Source organism: Fistularia commersonii, chromosome 34 (assembly GCF_037954325.1).
Source record: "Fistularia commersonii isolate RoL2024-O1a breed Wild chromosome 34, RoL_Fcom_v1.0, whole genome shotgun sequence".
Classification (NCBI taxonomy): Eukaryota; Metazoa; Chordata; class Actinopteri; order Syngnathiformes; family Fistulariidae; genus Fistularia; species Fistularia commersonii.
In genome coordinates, this window is record NC_141317.1 from 9,371,888 (window position 1) to 9,386,232 (window position 14,345).

Below are 14,345 nucleotides of genomic sequence, written 5' to 3' on the forward strand. Positions count from 1 at the left end.
CGGATAAGGCGTTCCGCGCTGCTCCTCGGACGGAGACGGAGAAGGACACGTCAAACGGAAAGCTTTGGGTTACGTGAGATCATCTTGATCAAACACACTCCGTCACGAGACGGCTGATCTCACAGGTGTAACTGAATGATTTTCTACGAGCGCATGACGCCCGAGCACAGCTGCCTCCAACACAGATACGCCAACCGCAAACTCGCCAGGGGAGTCAGAGGCGGAATAAAAGACATCTTGATTGTGCGGCGCCCGGCTGCAGGCGGGGAAGGATCCTGGTGATGGATATTTAAATGCAAAACAAACACGGATGCCGCGGTCGCTTCATTGTTCTCAACACAGAAAGAACGTGTTAGGAAATTGAGAATATCTTCCGACGGTGCGATTCGCAAGTTCTCTGAGACGCTTCCAAGACGTATTCGCATGGAAAGGACTACCGTATTTTTACCGTACCGCACTAAAAGGCGCAGTCTCAGTTATGTGAGCCATTACTGTATTTAACACACACATATAAGGCGCGCCTGATTATAAGGCGCGGGTTTTATATACAATGCACGCCCACACTTCCCCCTTTAACGTCCTCATGGTGTCCTCTAGTACGTCCGCCTTACAACAACAACACACACAAGCATACAAGTGTGCGTATTTAAATAGAGCCGGAGCTAAACTGAGTTTGGTATTCGCATTTTTTTTTTTACCGGTAATCATCATCAATCAAACCCATGGAAGTCCTCATCCTCTGTTTCTGATTTGAACAGCTGCGCTAAATCTCCATCAAACATGCCAGGTTCACTTTCCTCACTGCCAGAGTCACTTTCCTCGGAAAGGCTTTTGCGAAAGCTTGAACAACAGTGTCAGCGGACACATTAGCCCGAGCGTCTACAATCCATTCGCAAATTGTGGCGTAACTCGCCCGGCGCTGCCTTCCACTCTTAGTGAAACTGTGGTCTACAAGAAGACCTTTCGTACCCCGTTGTGCGTCTCGCTACCGTTCAGGTCCCCTTCTTCTGCGCATGGTGACTCACCGGGATGTCAAAAGTGAGCAGCACCTCGTCCGTGTTGGTGACGTGGCTGGGTGTGTTTGTCGGCCATGTTTTCAGGGTTGTTAAAACATACCCGTTATTTTATATACAATCAACGCCCACACTTCCCCTTCTAACGTTCACATTATGTTCTCTACTACGTCCGCCTTACAACAACAACACACACACGGCGCACTGCACTATAGGGCGCGCTGCACTATAGGGCGCGCTGCACTATAGGGCGCGCCGCACATTTTGAAGAAAATCTAAGACTTTTATGTGCGCCTTATAGTCGTGAAAATACAGCAGTCCTATGTGCTTATGTAGAGCCTCTCCTGTCTCCGTGTGGGTAGCAACCCGGCGGTAACCGAGGCTCCTCGCCGTTTGTGTTGGTTGAAAGCAAACCGAGGAGTAACTAATAATTACCGAGGCGTCCTGACAGCGACTTCCGCCCACGGACGATGCGGCCTTTCGTTTCCACGCATTTCGTATTGTTCCGAGGCGACGGCGTGACATCTGAAGTGGAGCATTAAAGGGATAAAGATAGCAAGCGGTTGTTGTTCGGCCCTCGGCGTATGCGAGCAGGGGATGGCGGCGGCGGCGGCGGCGGCGGCGGCGGGGCGGCCTGTAATAGAGACGAGGGAACATTAGGCACACTCAACTCTGAGGCAGCAGGAACTTGCAGCACAACTCCACAGAGGCCCCTCCATCTGTAATCAGCTGAGTGCGAGGGGAGTCACACCTCCCTTTTCCTCCACACAAACAATCGCTGCTCTCCGCCCACCTCTCTTCTTCACCGCCACCTTCCTCACAACTTTCCCTCTTCTTCTGGCGTTCGACTTGGCCTCTTAGATGTGGTTTACGTTTAAAATGAGGTCTGATTGGCCGATTATGAATTCATTCATTCATTCGTTCATTGCTTTCGCGGCTTTTCCGTCAGTCATCGTTCGTTTACGCGTCATATTCGGACCTGCAACCGTTCACCCTCTCATTCAAATGTTTATATAGACATACAGATGTTAATTTACTCATTCATTCACCATATAGACATAACATTCACTCTTTCATTTACACAACATTTAGAGACATACAACTATATTCACCTGTTCATTTACATGCAAATACATTCAACCATTCACTCCTTTATTTACACGTCATATAGAGACGCGCAACCGTTCACCCTCTCATTCACATGTTATAGTGACATACAGATATTAATTCACTCATTCATACATCATATAGACATATAACATTCATATAGAGAAAACCAACTTATTTACTTCTTCATTTAAATGTCACATCGACATACAGCAATTTACCCTCTCATTTACACATCATGCAGTTACATTCAACCATTCACTTTTTCATTCACACGTTCATATAGAGAGATATTCGACCATTCACTCCTTTATTTACACGTCACATAGAGACTTGCAACTGTTCACCTTAGCAGGGGTTCCCCAAAACTTTTTCCTGTGAGGGCCAAATAACGTTTCCCTTCTCTGACGGGCCAGTTTGCAACAAAAGCGTGACGATCGCAGGGGTGTCTAAACATAAAAATTTATTGTTTTCCAGAAAGCCACACATAATCAAAAATTAACCCTTTCTGGGATATTGACAGGGAAAAAAAAATTAGGAAATAAATTATATCATTATTAATGAATAATGTCTTTGTCTCGTCTCTTGACAGATGAGACAAACAGCCCTTTTCTTTGAATTGAACAAAAAAATAATCGTTTGTCCACTGCAGGTTAAACACCCGGCATTCTGAATCTATTTTTCTCTTACCTAATCTTTTTGCCATTATTCTATGTTATTTGGCAGGGGTGTCCAGGATTTTTTTTTTTTTTTTTGAGAGCAGGGTTTGAGATGAGGCACAAACTGCAGAAGGGTGGAATAGAAGGTTACGTTCTATGCATGAACAAGTCACGATGACGTGGCCAAAATGAAAAAAAAAGAAAATTATAATGCATCTGTATCGCACCTCCTGCATGTCTCTGGACTTTGTGAGGACCTCCACAGAGACGGGCCTCCTGTTCGCGTGGAACCAGAGACCTTCTGGCTGCGATGCGAAGCCTCTCCTTCTCACACCTCCTCCTCCAATATCCCAGCTTTACTTATATAACCAGAAACGTGCCCCCGCTAATTCTACCTGGAGCTTCTCCTCTGCCTGTCTCCTTATCCGCCGGTCTTATCAGGGTTTTTACTGCATTAGAAGATATCGGCTTTGCGCAAACGGTGGTCCCGGCTCCCCTCCTCGCCTCCTTAAGGAGCCGCCTCATGAATAAATGAATAGAGCCGGCAAATCATAACAAGATTGCTCATTTCATTTCACCATATTGTGCGTGAGTGTGTGACAGGGAGGGAGAAAAGCGAATCTCCAATTTAGCGACTCCAATTACCTGAGATGAGCTTACTGCAACGATCTATTTGAAAATAAAAATACAGACTTCGGCAATTATTGAGGAAGAGGAGGAGAAATCCCAAATCTGAGCTTTCAATGGATCAAATTTTGATCGCAAACAAGAAAGTTCTGCCCGTCTCTTATAATTAAGAGGCCGATTTAAGCTGCCTAATATGGATCTGCTGTCTGTGGAGGTTCTCCAGGTCCTGGACGCCTTTCCAGATATAATATGGGTAGAAGGTTGCTGAGGTTGGAGCTGCCAGGCTGGAAGTCTAGAGGACGACCAGAGAGGAGAAGAAAGGGTTTAAATGGAGGAAGATGATTGGTTGTGATGAACCCCCCGGGCTATTTGCCAATACAGCAATTGATCATTTAAAAAAGATAATCGATAAAATAAAGGAAGAAGTACCGTACTTCCATTGACCAGCCGATCGGTAAACGGTCTGCGATCCAAATAGACGCGTTCATTGATATTATAATGCGACGCTCCTTATGGGCGGCAAAATACGGTACGTATGTCAAGATGTGGAGTTCAGACTGAAAGAAGGGCGTTAAATCACATCTGCGGCTTCAGGGAATTACAGAAATACAATCCTTAGGAGTTGATACAAACCAAGAACCGTGCATTGAGCGTCCACTGACCCGCTGGAGGGTAAACGGTCTCCGATCGAACGGCGTTTTCATCATCTTGCCATTTGAAATCTCTCGGTTCACCCGTTCACACACACGGAGCTGCAACGCAAGGCGCTCGCCAGACCGGGACTCGGCAAAATTCAACCGCTCGAAAAGCCATTTGGTACCGTTAGAAAGACAGAAAAGAAAACATCGGGAGCCACACAACACTTTAAAATGACATTTTAAAGGAGGTAACATGGCATTTAACCTTTTTTTTTTTTTTTTTGCCTTTATTCTAAACAAAATAAACAAATAAATAAAATAAACAAAATATATTTTGTTTTTTTAATCAATGAACAATGACATTTCTGCATCCAACAAAATATTTTGAACTACGACAAAAAGGCATTTCGTTGAAAGTTACTTTTAAGCGAAATATGTCTATTTGAGTCCTTCTTTTATTTATGAAAAAAAAAAACCTTAAATTAACTTTATCAAAACAAAAACTGTCCTCTCTCTGCCTGCTGTCATCCTTTAACTGGCATGTGCAGTCATTTATTAAGCGACAAAAATATTTGAACTCATTTTATTTAGCCTAAATTCCGGACTATAGAGTGCACCTTTACACTGTATAGGTCGCACCTACTAATATTTAAAAGAAAAAGAAATTGTATATAAATGAGCCGCACTTGTGTACAAGCTGCAGGGGCCCTTAAAACATATTAACGCAGAAAAGATTTTTTTAAACATTTTAAATTAAATATATAACGGTAATGTCCACAACTACCGGTGCATAACGCAAATGCTTTTTTTCAGAACGGATACCCATCGCTCTCAACTCGAAAGTTCGAATGCATTTCTGGGTGTGTGTGCAAAAAGCACAAAATGGCGGATGTGAAAAATGATGGTAAATGCGAGCGGTATCGCCCAAATGTCATTTATCCTCTGCGACGGTGTTAGCGGAAGCAAGCTACCGTAATTACCCTTGAAAAATCCATAAATCAACACTCTTAAAGAGTGTGAAAAAAGGATCGGCTCGTATGCCGGAGTTTACGGTAATCACCGAATGTATCCCGATGTTCCCATTGCGCGGAAATGCGATGACCGACGGTTCTTTGTACACAAACACGGTGGATCGGACCGCGCCGTTCGTCTTAATCGACCAAGTCATAAGTCAATGAACGGGGAGCGTCTCCAACGCTGTCAGCCGGAAGGTCAGAGACGTCGGAGGCGTATCGGCCTCTTCTTTCTCTTCCTTTTTCGGCGGCGTCGGTTCCTGGATGTGTCATGTTGGGAATTCTGGCAAAAGAACGCGAGCGGCCGTCAATCCACGGGCTCCTTTTTTCTTTCAAGTCGGACCGTTCGCGATACGAGTCCGAAGCTCTGCCCGACAATGAACGACAACGCTCCGTAACACTAATGATTCACCCCGGGAACTATTATATCACCTCTGTGGCAGAGTTGGATTTCACCGTTGGGATCACGGCCGGATGGAAGTTCACTTAACTATGGATTCACAATTACGGCGACTGTAGCAATATCTCTATAGTGGCCATTATAATGATCACAACGGCTATTAGGATTAAAATCGCCAAAGCACTTGGTTGACACAATGTAAAAACCCTTATCTTGCAGCATTTTAATTGCTCCCGCCATCATGTCCCGACAGGACTTGCGTGACTGGAAATGAGAGCTTTAATAAGACAGAATGTTGCTCAAACCCAAAGTGGCATGTCCTATTAGCACGACCAGAAGACAGTGGCGTGTCACCGACGGAGCCGGCTGAACTTTCACTCAGTAATTTGGCCGGCGAACGGGGGGCCGAACCCCGAGGACTGCGGTGAACTCCGGGGTTTCACCGCTACGTATGCGTCGCTCTGTCGTTGAAGATAAACTTCATTGATTCCCATGGGGGGGAAATTCTTTCCTCACAGCAGGGTAGCAGTTATAGTATCAATAAATATGAATATACATATGAATAGATAGCTAAAGACATCCACAAATCAATGGAGAGCAGAGAGAACAACAACAACAGCAGCATCAGGGATAAGAATGGACAAAAAAACAGCGAGGGTGAAAATAGACAACCAAAACAGGGACGGGAACATAAACAGAGTGAAACTAGCGATGACAAAAATTTAACAAAAAAATCCAGTCTGATGTTTGTGGACAGGAAGGAGCGTTGCAGTTGTATCGACGAGAGGGTTCCTGGCTCAGGATAAGCTGAATGTTGCATGAATGAATATTTAATTTACATATTGAGTAAAAGCGAAATCTGTCAACGCCTTCCTTGCAAACACTACGTAATTGCGGATTATTGAGCGCACCTGAATATAAGCAGCACCTGCTAAAAGTAACGAAATAAATCTATGTGTACATAAATAGGCCGCACTTGTCGAGAAGCCGTTGTAACATGAGATATTTATTTTTTTAACTTTTACCTCCTAAGGCTTAGTGGACATCCATACGTGGACGGCACTTTCTAGCTCTAGTGTCCACAAGCGTGTGCACTGTGGAATTGTGGGTGTTATGGACACATATGTAGGCAAAACAATGTTTTATATTTTGTTTCAATAGTTTTAACTGTCCAGAAGGGGCAAAAATTGAATTTTAACATGTTGTTTTTACTCTATGATATTCAAAAATGTGTGTATGTGTTATTAATACATGCAAAAGCAGTCAGGGAAAAAACTGTGTTCAATTTGGAAATAAAGAGTTTTTCATTCTGTTACAAAAAGGTGACTTAATTGTGTTTTATGGAAGTTCGGAACAAGAGTCCACATATGCGGACATCATTTTTCTCTAAAAGTACATCATATCAAAAGATGATGCTTAGTTTTTCTTCTAATTAGGTTCCAATAAGCCCAAATAGCAAAAAAGAAATAAAAAATGCATGTAAAAAAACAGCCTTAGGAGGTTAAACACTTACATGTACAAATACGTACTGCAAATGCTTTTTTCTGCACAGTGTGTGTGACGGTGTCAGAATTTCATCGGCCTGATAGGACGAGACTAAACGTTTTTCTTGGTGTGAAGCTCTTTCGCCCAGAAAAAAAATCATAAATTAGTCGTTGTTTAAACCGCGGCGTTCAAAGCGTGTGAAAAAAGTTGCGGCTTATAGTGCGGAAATAACGATAGACATGCAAAAGCATTACAAGAACTGGCAATTATTCCTCTGTACTTCCAGCCCAGTGCTTAAAGAGCCTAATCCCTGGGGGAAACGCTGAGATTATCTCCACATTCTGTTGATAACGAATGTTCAAACCCATAATCCCGACCTGATTTATACTTGGACGCGTGGCGATGAGAAGCTCCGCTATCAAATGACACAAAGTGAGAGGTTCAGCCTCGTCAGGCTTTTGCGCGGGTTAAGTCATCGATACAAGTTGAAACTGGCCGTTCGTTTCGACGCAGCACCTAATCGTTGCTTCGGCCGACCGCCATCCATTTGCGGTGACGGTAAACGTTCTTTATATTGGTTTTATTCTAGATGGATCGCTTCAGGTCTTTCACGATCTCGCTCATTAAATTACCTCCGATCCATAAGGCGTCCTTCCGTCCGAGGGGGCGAAAGGTCACGTGGAACCGTTATTCTTATTCGAAGCTAATGTTGGTTTTCTTTATCTCGATATCTCAAAACATTGACTTGTGCGTAGATTTCAACCTGGCTCCGCTGAAAGGGAGCCATTTGGTTCACGGAGATTTCGCCCGCCGTCAAAAGATTCCTCTCAGAGACCCCAGATCTTATTAAAGGAGCCACATCTGCGGCTGACACGAGTGGTACAACTCGTAGCATGACTAATGCCGCATCGTGACATTTTGCATCCCTTTACATTGTGACACCCTTGAGAGCACCCTGGGGTATAAATCGTGTTAAAAAAAATTGCAATCATCTTTCAGCGGAGGACACTCGGAGCCTATTATTTCTAAAAAATAGATGCCTGACAACAAAGCTGCAAGCATCCGCAGGACAGGAAATTCCCCGCTAAGGAACGGCTTAGTCTATTCAGCTCTCAATTAAAAGCTAAAAGAACGAGACTTTACCTGGAAAGTGGAAAGGAAATAAATGATCTTTTAACCCTTGTGTTGTCTTACGGGTCAAAAGTGACCCACTACCATGTTTAGCTGTAGAAAAAAACACCTTAACCTATTTTTTTTCCAACTTGAAATTTTATGATTTTTCCTAAAGAGAGCCCATAATTAGAAAAAGTGATACTTCTTTTTTGTTTATGTTTCCATGTGGGCTGGACACCACCAGGGTACAAAGATTGCCTTATGGGTCATTTTTGACCCGTAGGACAAGGGGAGTAAACACAATGTTAAGATCGCACGAGGGTTAAGCCACGAGTCAAACTCGAGGCCCGCGGGCCAAATACGGCCCGCCACGTCATTTTCTGTGGCCCAAGAGAACGTCTTAATAATAATAGTAATAATAATACATACGATTTGTATAGCGCTTTTCAAGGTACACAAAGACGCTTTACAAGTTGACGACAGAAAACATAGAACATAAACATAGTTAATGGGAAGAGCTGTAGGTGTCTTAAAAGGTCTGATTGTCTTTAGATAAATAAGCCAAACACGTGCATTGACCACAAACTGCATTTCCCACTATTCATGCATCCCGCCATTAGAGCGCAGTGTATCCACATGAATGTGGAATCGAGAAATACAAATGATCCCTAAATGTCCAGGAGGAGAAAATTTGATGCAGATGGAAGGGTGTTTAGAGAAAGATGTGAAGGCCGATACATGTTTGTGCTTCAAGGAGAAGAAAACTCTGTTTTTTTGTGTTCTGAGGCGGCGTCGGTTGTCGAAGAGTACAATCTGTGTTTGCATTTACACAGCAAACACGGAGCTAAGCATGCTAGCCTTCCAGAAAAACAACAAATTGTCCAAGATTTAAAAGTAGCAATGTATTTAGTTTACAGGTTTGTGTATTTACACAGATAGTTCTGCAAAGCTGTCCACAGCCATTTGTTTTTGTAAAATTCCACATCTGACACACATGTTCTTAGCAGCTCACAATAGTTTTTGAACAAAGTTAATGTCATAACTGGTCTGGGATGATATTTTCAATATTCACTTGGATAGTTTGATCATTGATTGATGGAGTAATGTGGGTTTCTTAACCTGACAATAGAGAAGGAACTAGTAAACATCTATTTTTTTACATCCATGCAAATGCAACGTAACATTTTGGATTTCAATGTTTCCATGAGTCATAAATCAGAGTTATTTAACATCAAGGAGAAGTTACATTTATTTTACATTACATTTAGTTACATTTGTACTGTTACTGTTACATTTGGGCTGCCATTATGCTGACGTGGCCCTCGGTGACATTTTCATTTCCACAGTTTTTGTTAATTTTAAGCTCAATAAACTTCTAAAACATTCAGTAGAATATAAGAGCTTGTAAATCTGATCCCGTCCACTTAATTCAACAATTATACCTGTAGTCAACAGAAGTATATTCGCAGTGTCGGCGTCTGAAACGTCTTCGATACGGCGGTGTACCCCAAGGTGCCTTTCCAGGACCGTCCATATTCTCTATTTCTATCACTGATGCGACAGAAGCCCCATCCGTGTCCCCCAAACCTTTTTATTCATCGTTTTATTTGTCATTTATCATAGACTTGGACTCTTTCCGATGAACAAACCGTCTTAAACACGCGCCGGGTTTAGACAAACCTTTTCTTTCTATTCACTTTGGCGTTGATCTTGTGCCCGGACTAAAAGTCCTGCCTCATTTGGAATTGTGAGCTATTGATTTCAGATCCCTCGCCGTCTCCGTGCGGCACAATAAAGTTTTAATGCGTGTGTTTTCCTTCATGTAAGCCCCGTTTTATTTCCTGATCCTGTTCCATCAGCCGCCATCGCATAGTACCCTCCACCTGTTGAGCCCTGCTAAATTGTCATAAGACGCTGTTTGTACTTTTGTCCTTTTATTTTTTCCAAATTATATTTATATAATTAATTAGTATAATTATAATTATTTAATTTATAATCAATTTTAGTATCAGCATTTTGTTTCCCATGCATTTTTGATTAAGTTTCAGTCCATCAAGGGACATATTTGCATTTATTTAATGCGGAAGTGAATACGCTTTGAGATTTGTTCGACTGCAAAAACTAAAGCGAAAGGTAGCAAACCCTGTCGTTTCTGCACATCCTGCCAGAGAGAAGGTGGCAGGCCATCTGAGGAAGAAAGAAGAAATCAATACATCCAAAACTACACGGCAGAAAACTATTACGCGTCGTCAGGCGAACATTCGATACCGGGGTCGTGATTTTGCTCCAGTTGGAGTTTCGGTGCGATTGTGAAGGATTCGGTGCTCGCAGGAGCCGTGAAGACTCGCGCAAAGGTACAACCCTTGCAGGAGGCTGGAACCACGAGAGAGCGTATTTGTTTGTAAAAAATACAAAATACAAAAATAATAAATAAATAAAATAAAAGATAAAATATAATAAATCAAATAAATAAATAAATAAATAATAAACAATACATAAATAATGATAAATAAATAAAATAAATAAAAATAAAAAATACAAAATACAAAAATAAAAAAAATAAAAACAATAAAAAATAAAATAAAATAAAATAAATAATAAAAATAAATAAATAGATAGATAAATAAATAAGAAATACATTTGTTTGTAAAAAATATTTGTTTCCGCACCGTTTTTGAGCTCATTGTGATCTCCAGAGAGAACAGGTGGAGCAGAAGGTGTGGAAGATGCAGGTGAGAGCAGACACGTAGTCTGGAGATACTGAGGAGAAGACAGAAGGTGGCGGAGATGAAGATGAGGAGGAGGGACGGTGCTTGTTAGACGTTCTGGAGATAAGTCAGATGGTTTGGACATGGAGAAGATCTGGGTAGAAGGCAGCTGAGGTTGGAGGAGGTCTGGAGGAAGGTTTATGGATGGAGGGAACCAGGAAGAGGGTTAATGATTGACTGTGACCTCTGAAGGCAGCTGTCCAGAGAAGAAGAAATCAGCGGTGAATCATTAAAATATCGTCACCTCTGTACGTTTTAACCGGTGAAGTACTTCTTTCTGTTGAAACAAAAGACGTCAGCGATGACGAGAACGTGCGAGGAGGCCGAGAGGAGATAAAGACGGGATCGACGGGCCGGGCCTTTCAAAAGAGTCGGCGACAAGAGTGAGAAGAGCGGTTTGTTATTTTGATTTTCTCCGCATGCTTCAGAGGACACCCGGTGCAAATCAATGCCGTCCAATGGAAAAAAGAGACTGCGCTTCTGTGACTTGCATTGATTTGTTTTGGGGTTACAGAATTTTGTTTTTCCCTGTTTGCGTGACTGCCGGGTAGAACTACAGCGCCCGTCAATCAAGTCGATCGCGGCGGGATTTTGTCACGGTCGGCCTTTGAATGACTTTCCGCTCTGTTGGCCTCATGACGACCAAGTTTATGGAGAAGGTCCATCTACAGTTACAACTTCAGACAACTCAGCTGCTCCTTCGTGTCTTTGGATCATTTTCACATGTTTTACTCAACCGAGTGTTTTCTCTATCAGACCCGACGTCATCGGCTCCTGAGCGACACCTACGTTATTTAATAAACTGCCAATCCATTCTGCCCATTGGAGTATTCATTTGTATATCCTGGTAAAATGCATTTTTTGAAGATCATTTACAAATATCTTTCAGTTTGGCACAAGACAAACAGATAGGATATATCTTCAGACTGAATTTGTCCCCAAACCACTAGAAAGGAGCGAAACAAGATCTGAACTCTCAAACAAGGAGTCATAGCAGGGGCCAAAAGCCATGAAAGCCACATATTTTAATATATTTCTATGAGAGCAACATCCAATTTTAACACTCAGTATTGGAGTTGTCATGTAAGAGCATCAAAGTACAATAAGTCTCTTCATTTATTGTGTTTCATGAGGTTGTTACACTGGAGTGGTGTTGGGATCCAGGGTGAGGCGTCTGTGTGCAGTTCCTTTCCCCTCAGTCCTTCACCGACGAGCCTGATGGAGCAGAACGAGTTCAGCTGGGGTGCAACACACACCTGTTGACCATGAAGCCTCGTCAGGCTGAGCTTAAGAGGAGCTTGCTGCCGGCACTTCGGTGCTAGATTATTGTCCAGAGTGGCTACCGCCACTTGGACACCTCTCCTGGACGCCAGTCGCCCCTTCCTGGTGGGTCTTCGTCTCTAAAGTAAGAGCCGCGATCTCTGTTTCATGCTCAAGGTCAGAATTTGACGTCCCTGACCGGGCTTCTTCCCACGTGGGTGTATGTATGCTAGCTACCCGGCCCCGGCAAGCTTCTTCCCAGTTCCAGAAGCCGATGACTTCCGAGTTCCTGGGACTCCTGTGAAACAACCTGTATATCGCTGTCACCGGCAGCTAGCATACGCCGTCATGGGAAGAAGCTATTGTACTTGCCCCATTGGCTATCGTATGCTGATGGGGCGAGAAGCCCAGTCGTGGATGAGTGGCTAGCATATGCTGTAACCGGTGGCTAGCATACACCGACATGGGAAGGAGCCCGGTGTGGGGACAGGCAAGCGTTCGGGCGGACGGCGAGCCTATGCCGTAACTGACGGCTTGCATACGTCAACATGGAAAGAAGCCTGGGTGGGGTGGGAGGCGTTGTTCATCAGAGATGATAGCTTAGCGACCGCGCTCCCTTGTGCTATCCTTCTGCAGACAATGGTCTAGCCCAGCCCCAACTTTAAGCTTCCTCAAATAGTCCCCCCCCCCCCCCCCCCCCCCCCCCCCCCCCCCCCAAGGATGGAGATTGGATCAAGTTGCACCATGAACACACACCAGCGGTGGAAACGAAACAAATAGAAATGTCAGGGGTTTTAGTTGTAAAACTATAAAAGAACATACCCTGCAGTTAAGAGACGGGATGTGGTTGAGCAAAGCTGCTTGACCTGTGTAGACTTGCATCAAATTAACAAGACCGAAATATCATTTCACCCAATTATTACTGCGATGCTCTTGTAACTCTGCAGAGACCCATCGATTCCACCTGACACGTTTCGATTGAATACACCTGGCATTCATAAGTTGTGCCAGTCCTTTTTTTTTTTTTTTTTTTTTGTTTTCTTGGCCCATCCTGACCTGCCCGTGTTTAGGAATATTATCCGGAATATCTCCTGCTACTTTAAAATGATTGCCTGCCTGTCGGCCCTTCCATCTCAGTAGCATTTCAAAACTGTGAAAGGCAATTAGCCATATTAGCATGCTGATCACTCTGGAGATGCAGAATCAAGAGAAGGAGGCAGAGGGTTCCTGACCTTATCAGAAAGGGAGTGACAGTAGACATGCTCAGACTGTGGAGTGTGGCTGTTTTTATAAATGGACAGTATTCTCAGAAATGCCGCCCCTGGCATCCAGGTGATTGCGGACGTTTACGTTTCTGCAGCCCACGCGTGTCGGGATCTTCTGCATACAGATCCAGCAATGCCATATAGATGTAGATGTCATTTTTGTGTTTTTTTTTTTTTTTTTTACATTTCTGTTGGAGAACCGAGAACATTGAAGAAATTGCAAAGGACTCAGGAGGCTCTGACGTCCTAAATCGAAACCATCTCGTGATGAAGGTGCAATTAAAGCGCCATAAGACTGACAGGGTATTTGAAACCTGCCAGTCAACGTGTGGAATTAATTAGGTTTAGCGGCGAATGGAGATGCTGCTCATCCAATTACTCTCCAAGGATTGTTCTGAAAGGTTTCCCGGACCTCGGTTCGGCGTGGAACACACAGACGCACCAGCCTCCTCCTCGGACCTCATTTTATTTTCCTTATTGATGATTCACCGAGCGGCAAAAATCAACGGGGAGGATTTACACTCGACGGCGAGGCGGTGCGATGGCGGAAAGTCAAATGGGGGGAAACACAGACGTAGACGGAGCCGTGTCTCCCAGAGGATGACTGATATATGATAGAGGAAGAAGATATGGTCCTCCAGTCCCCAGGCTTTCCCATGTCGGGTCCCCAGCTGTGCCCTAACCAGGCTAAGAATCAATGCCTACCTACCCACCTCCACTCCTGTGTTCCAGACTCTTCATTAAGACCGGCCTGCTAGAGAGGATGCTCTAATTGGCGAGGGCCACTGAGAGCCAGCATCCACGTCTGCCGCGCTCTCCGAGAAAGGGTCACCAGGCATCAGCCGCTCACACTAATCTTTCCCATTATCCTCTGCTCTACTGTGGGAGCAGGAAAAACAGCCCGTCTGCGCCTCACGTGGTTTTGAGTATGGATTAGATGTTATATTTATACATGTTTATGTTCATATGTGCTTCGTTAAGGTCCTTCGGCCGATAG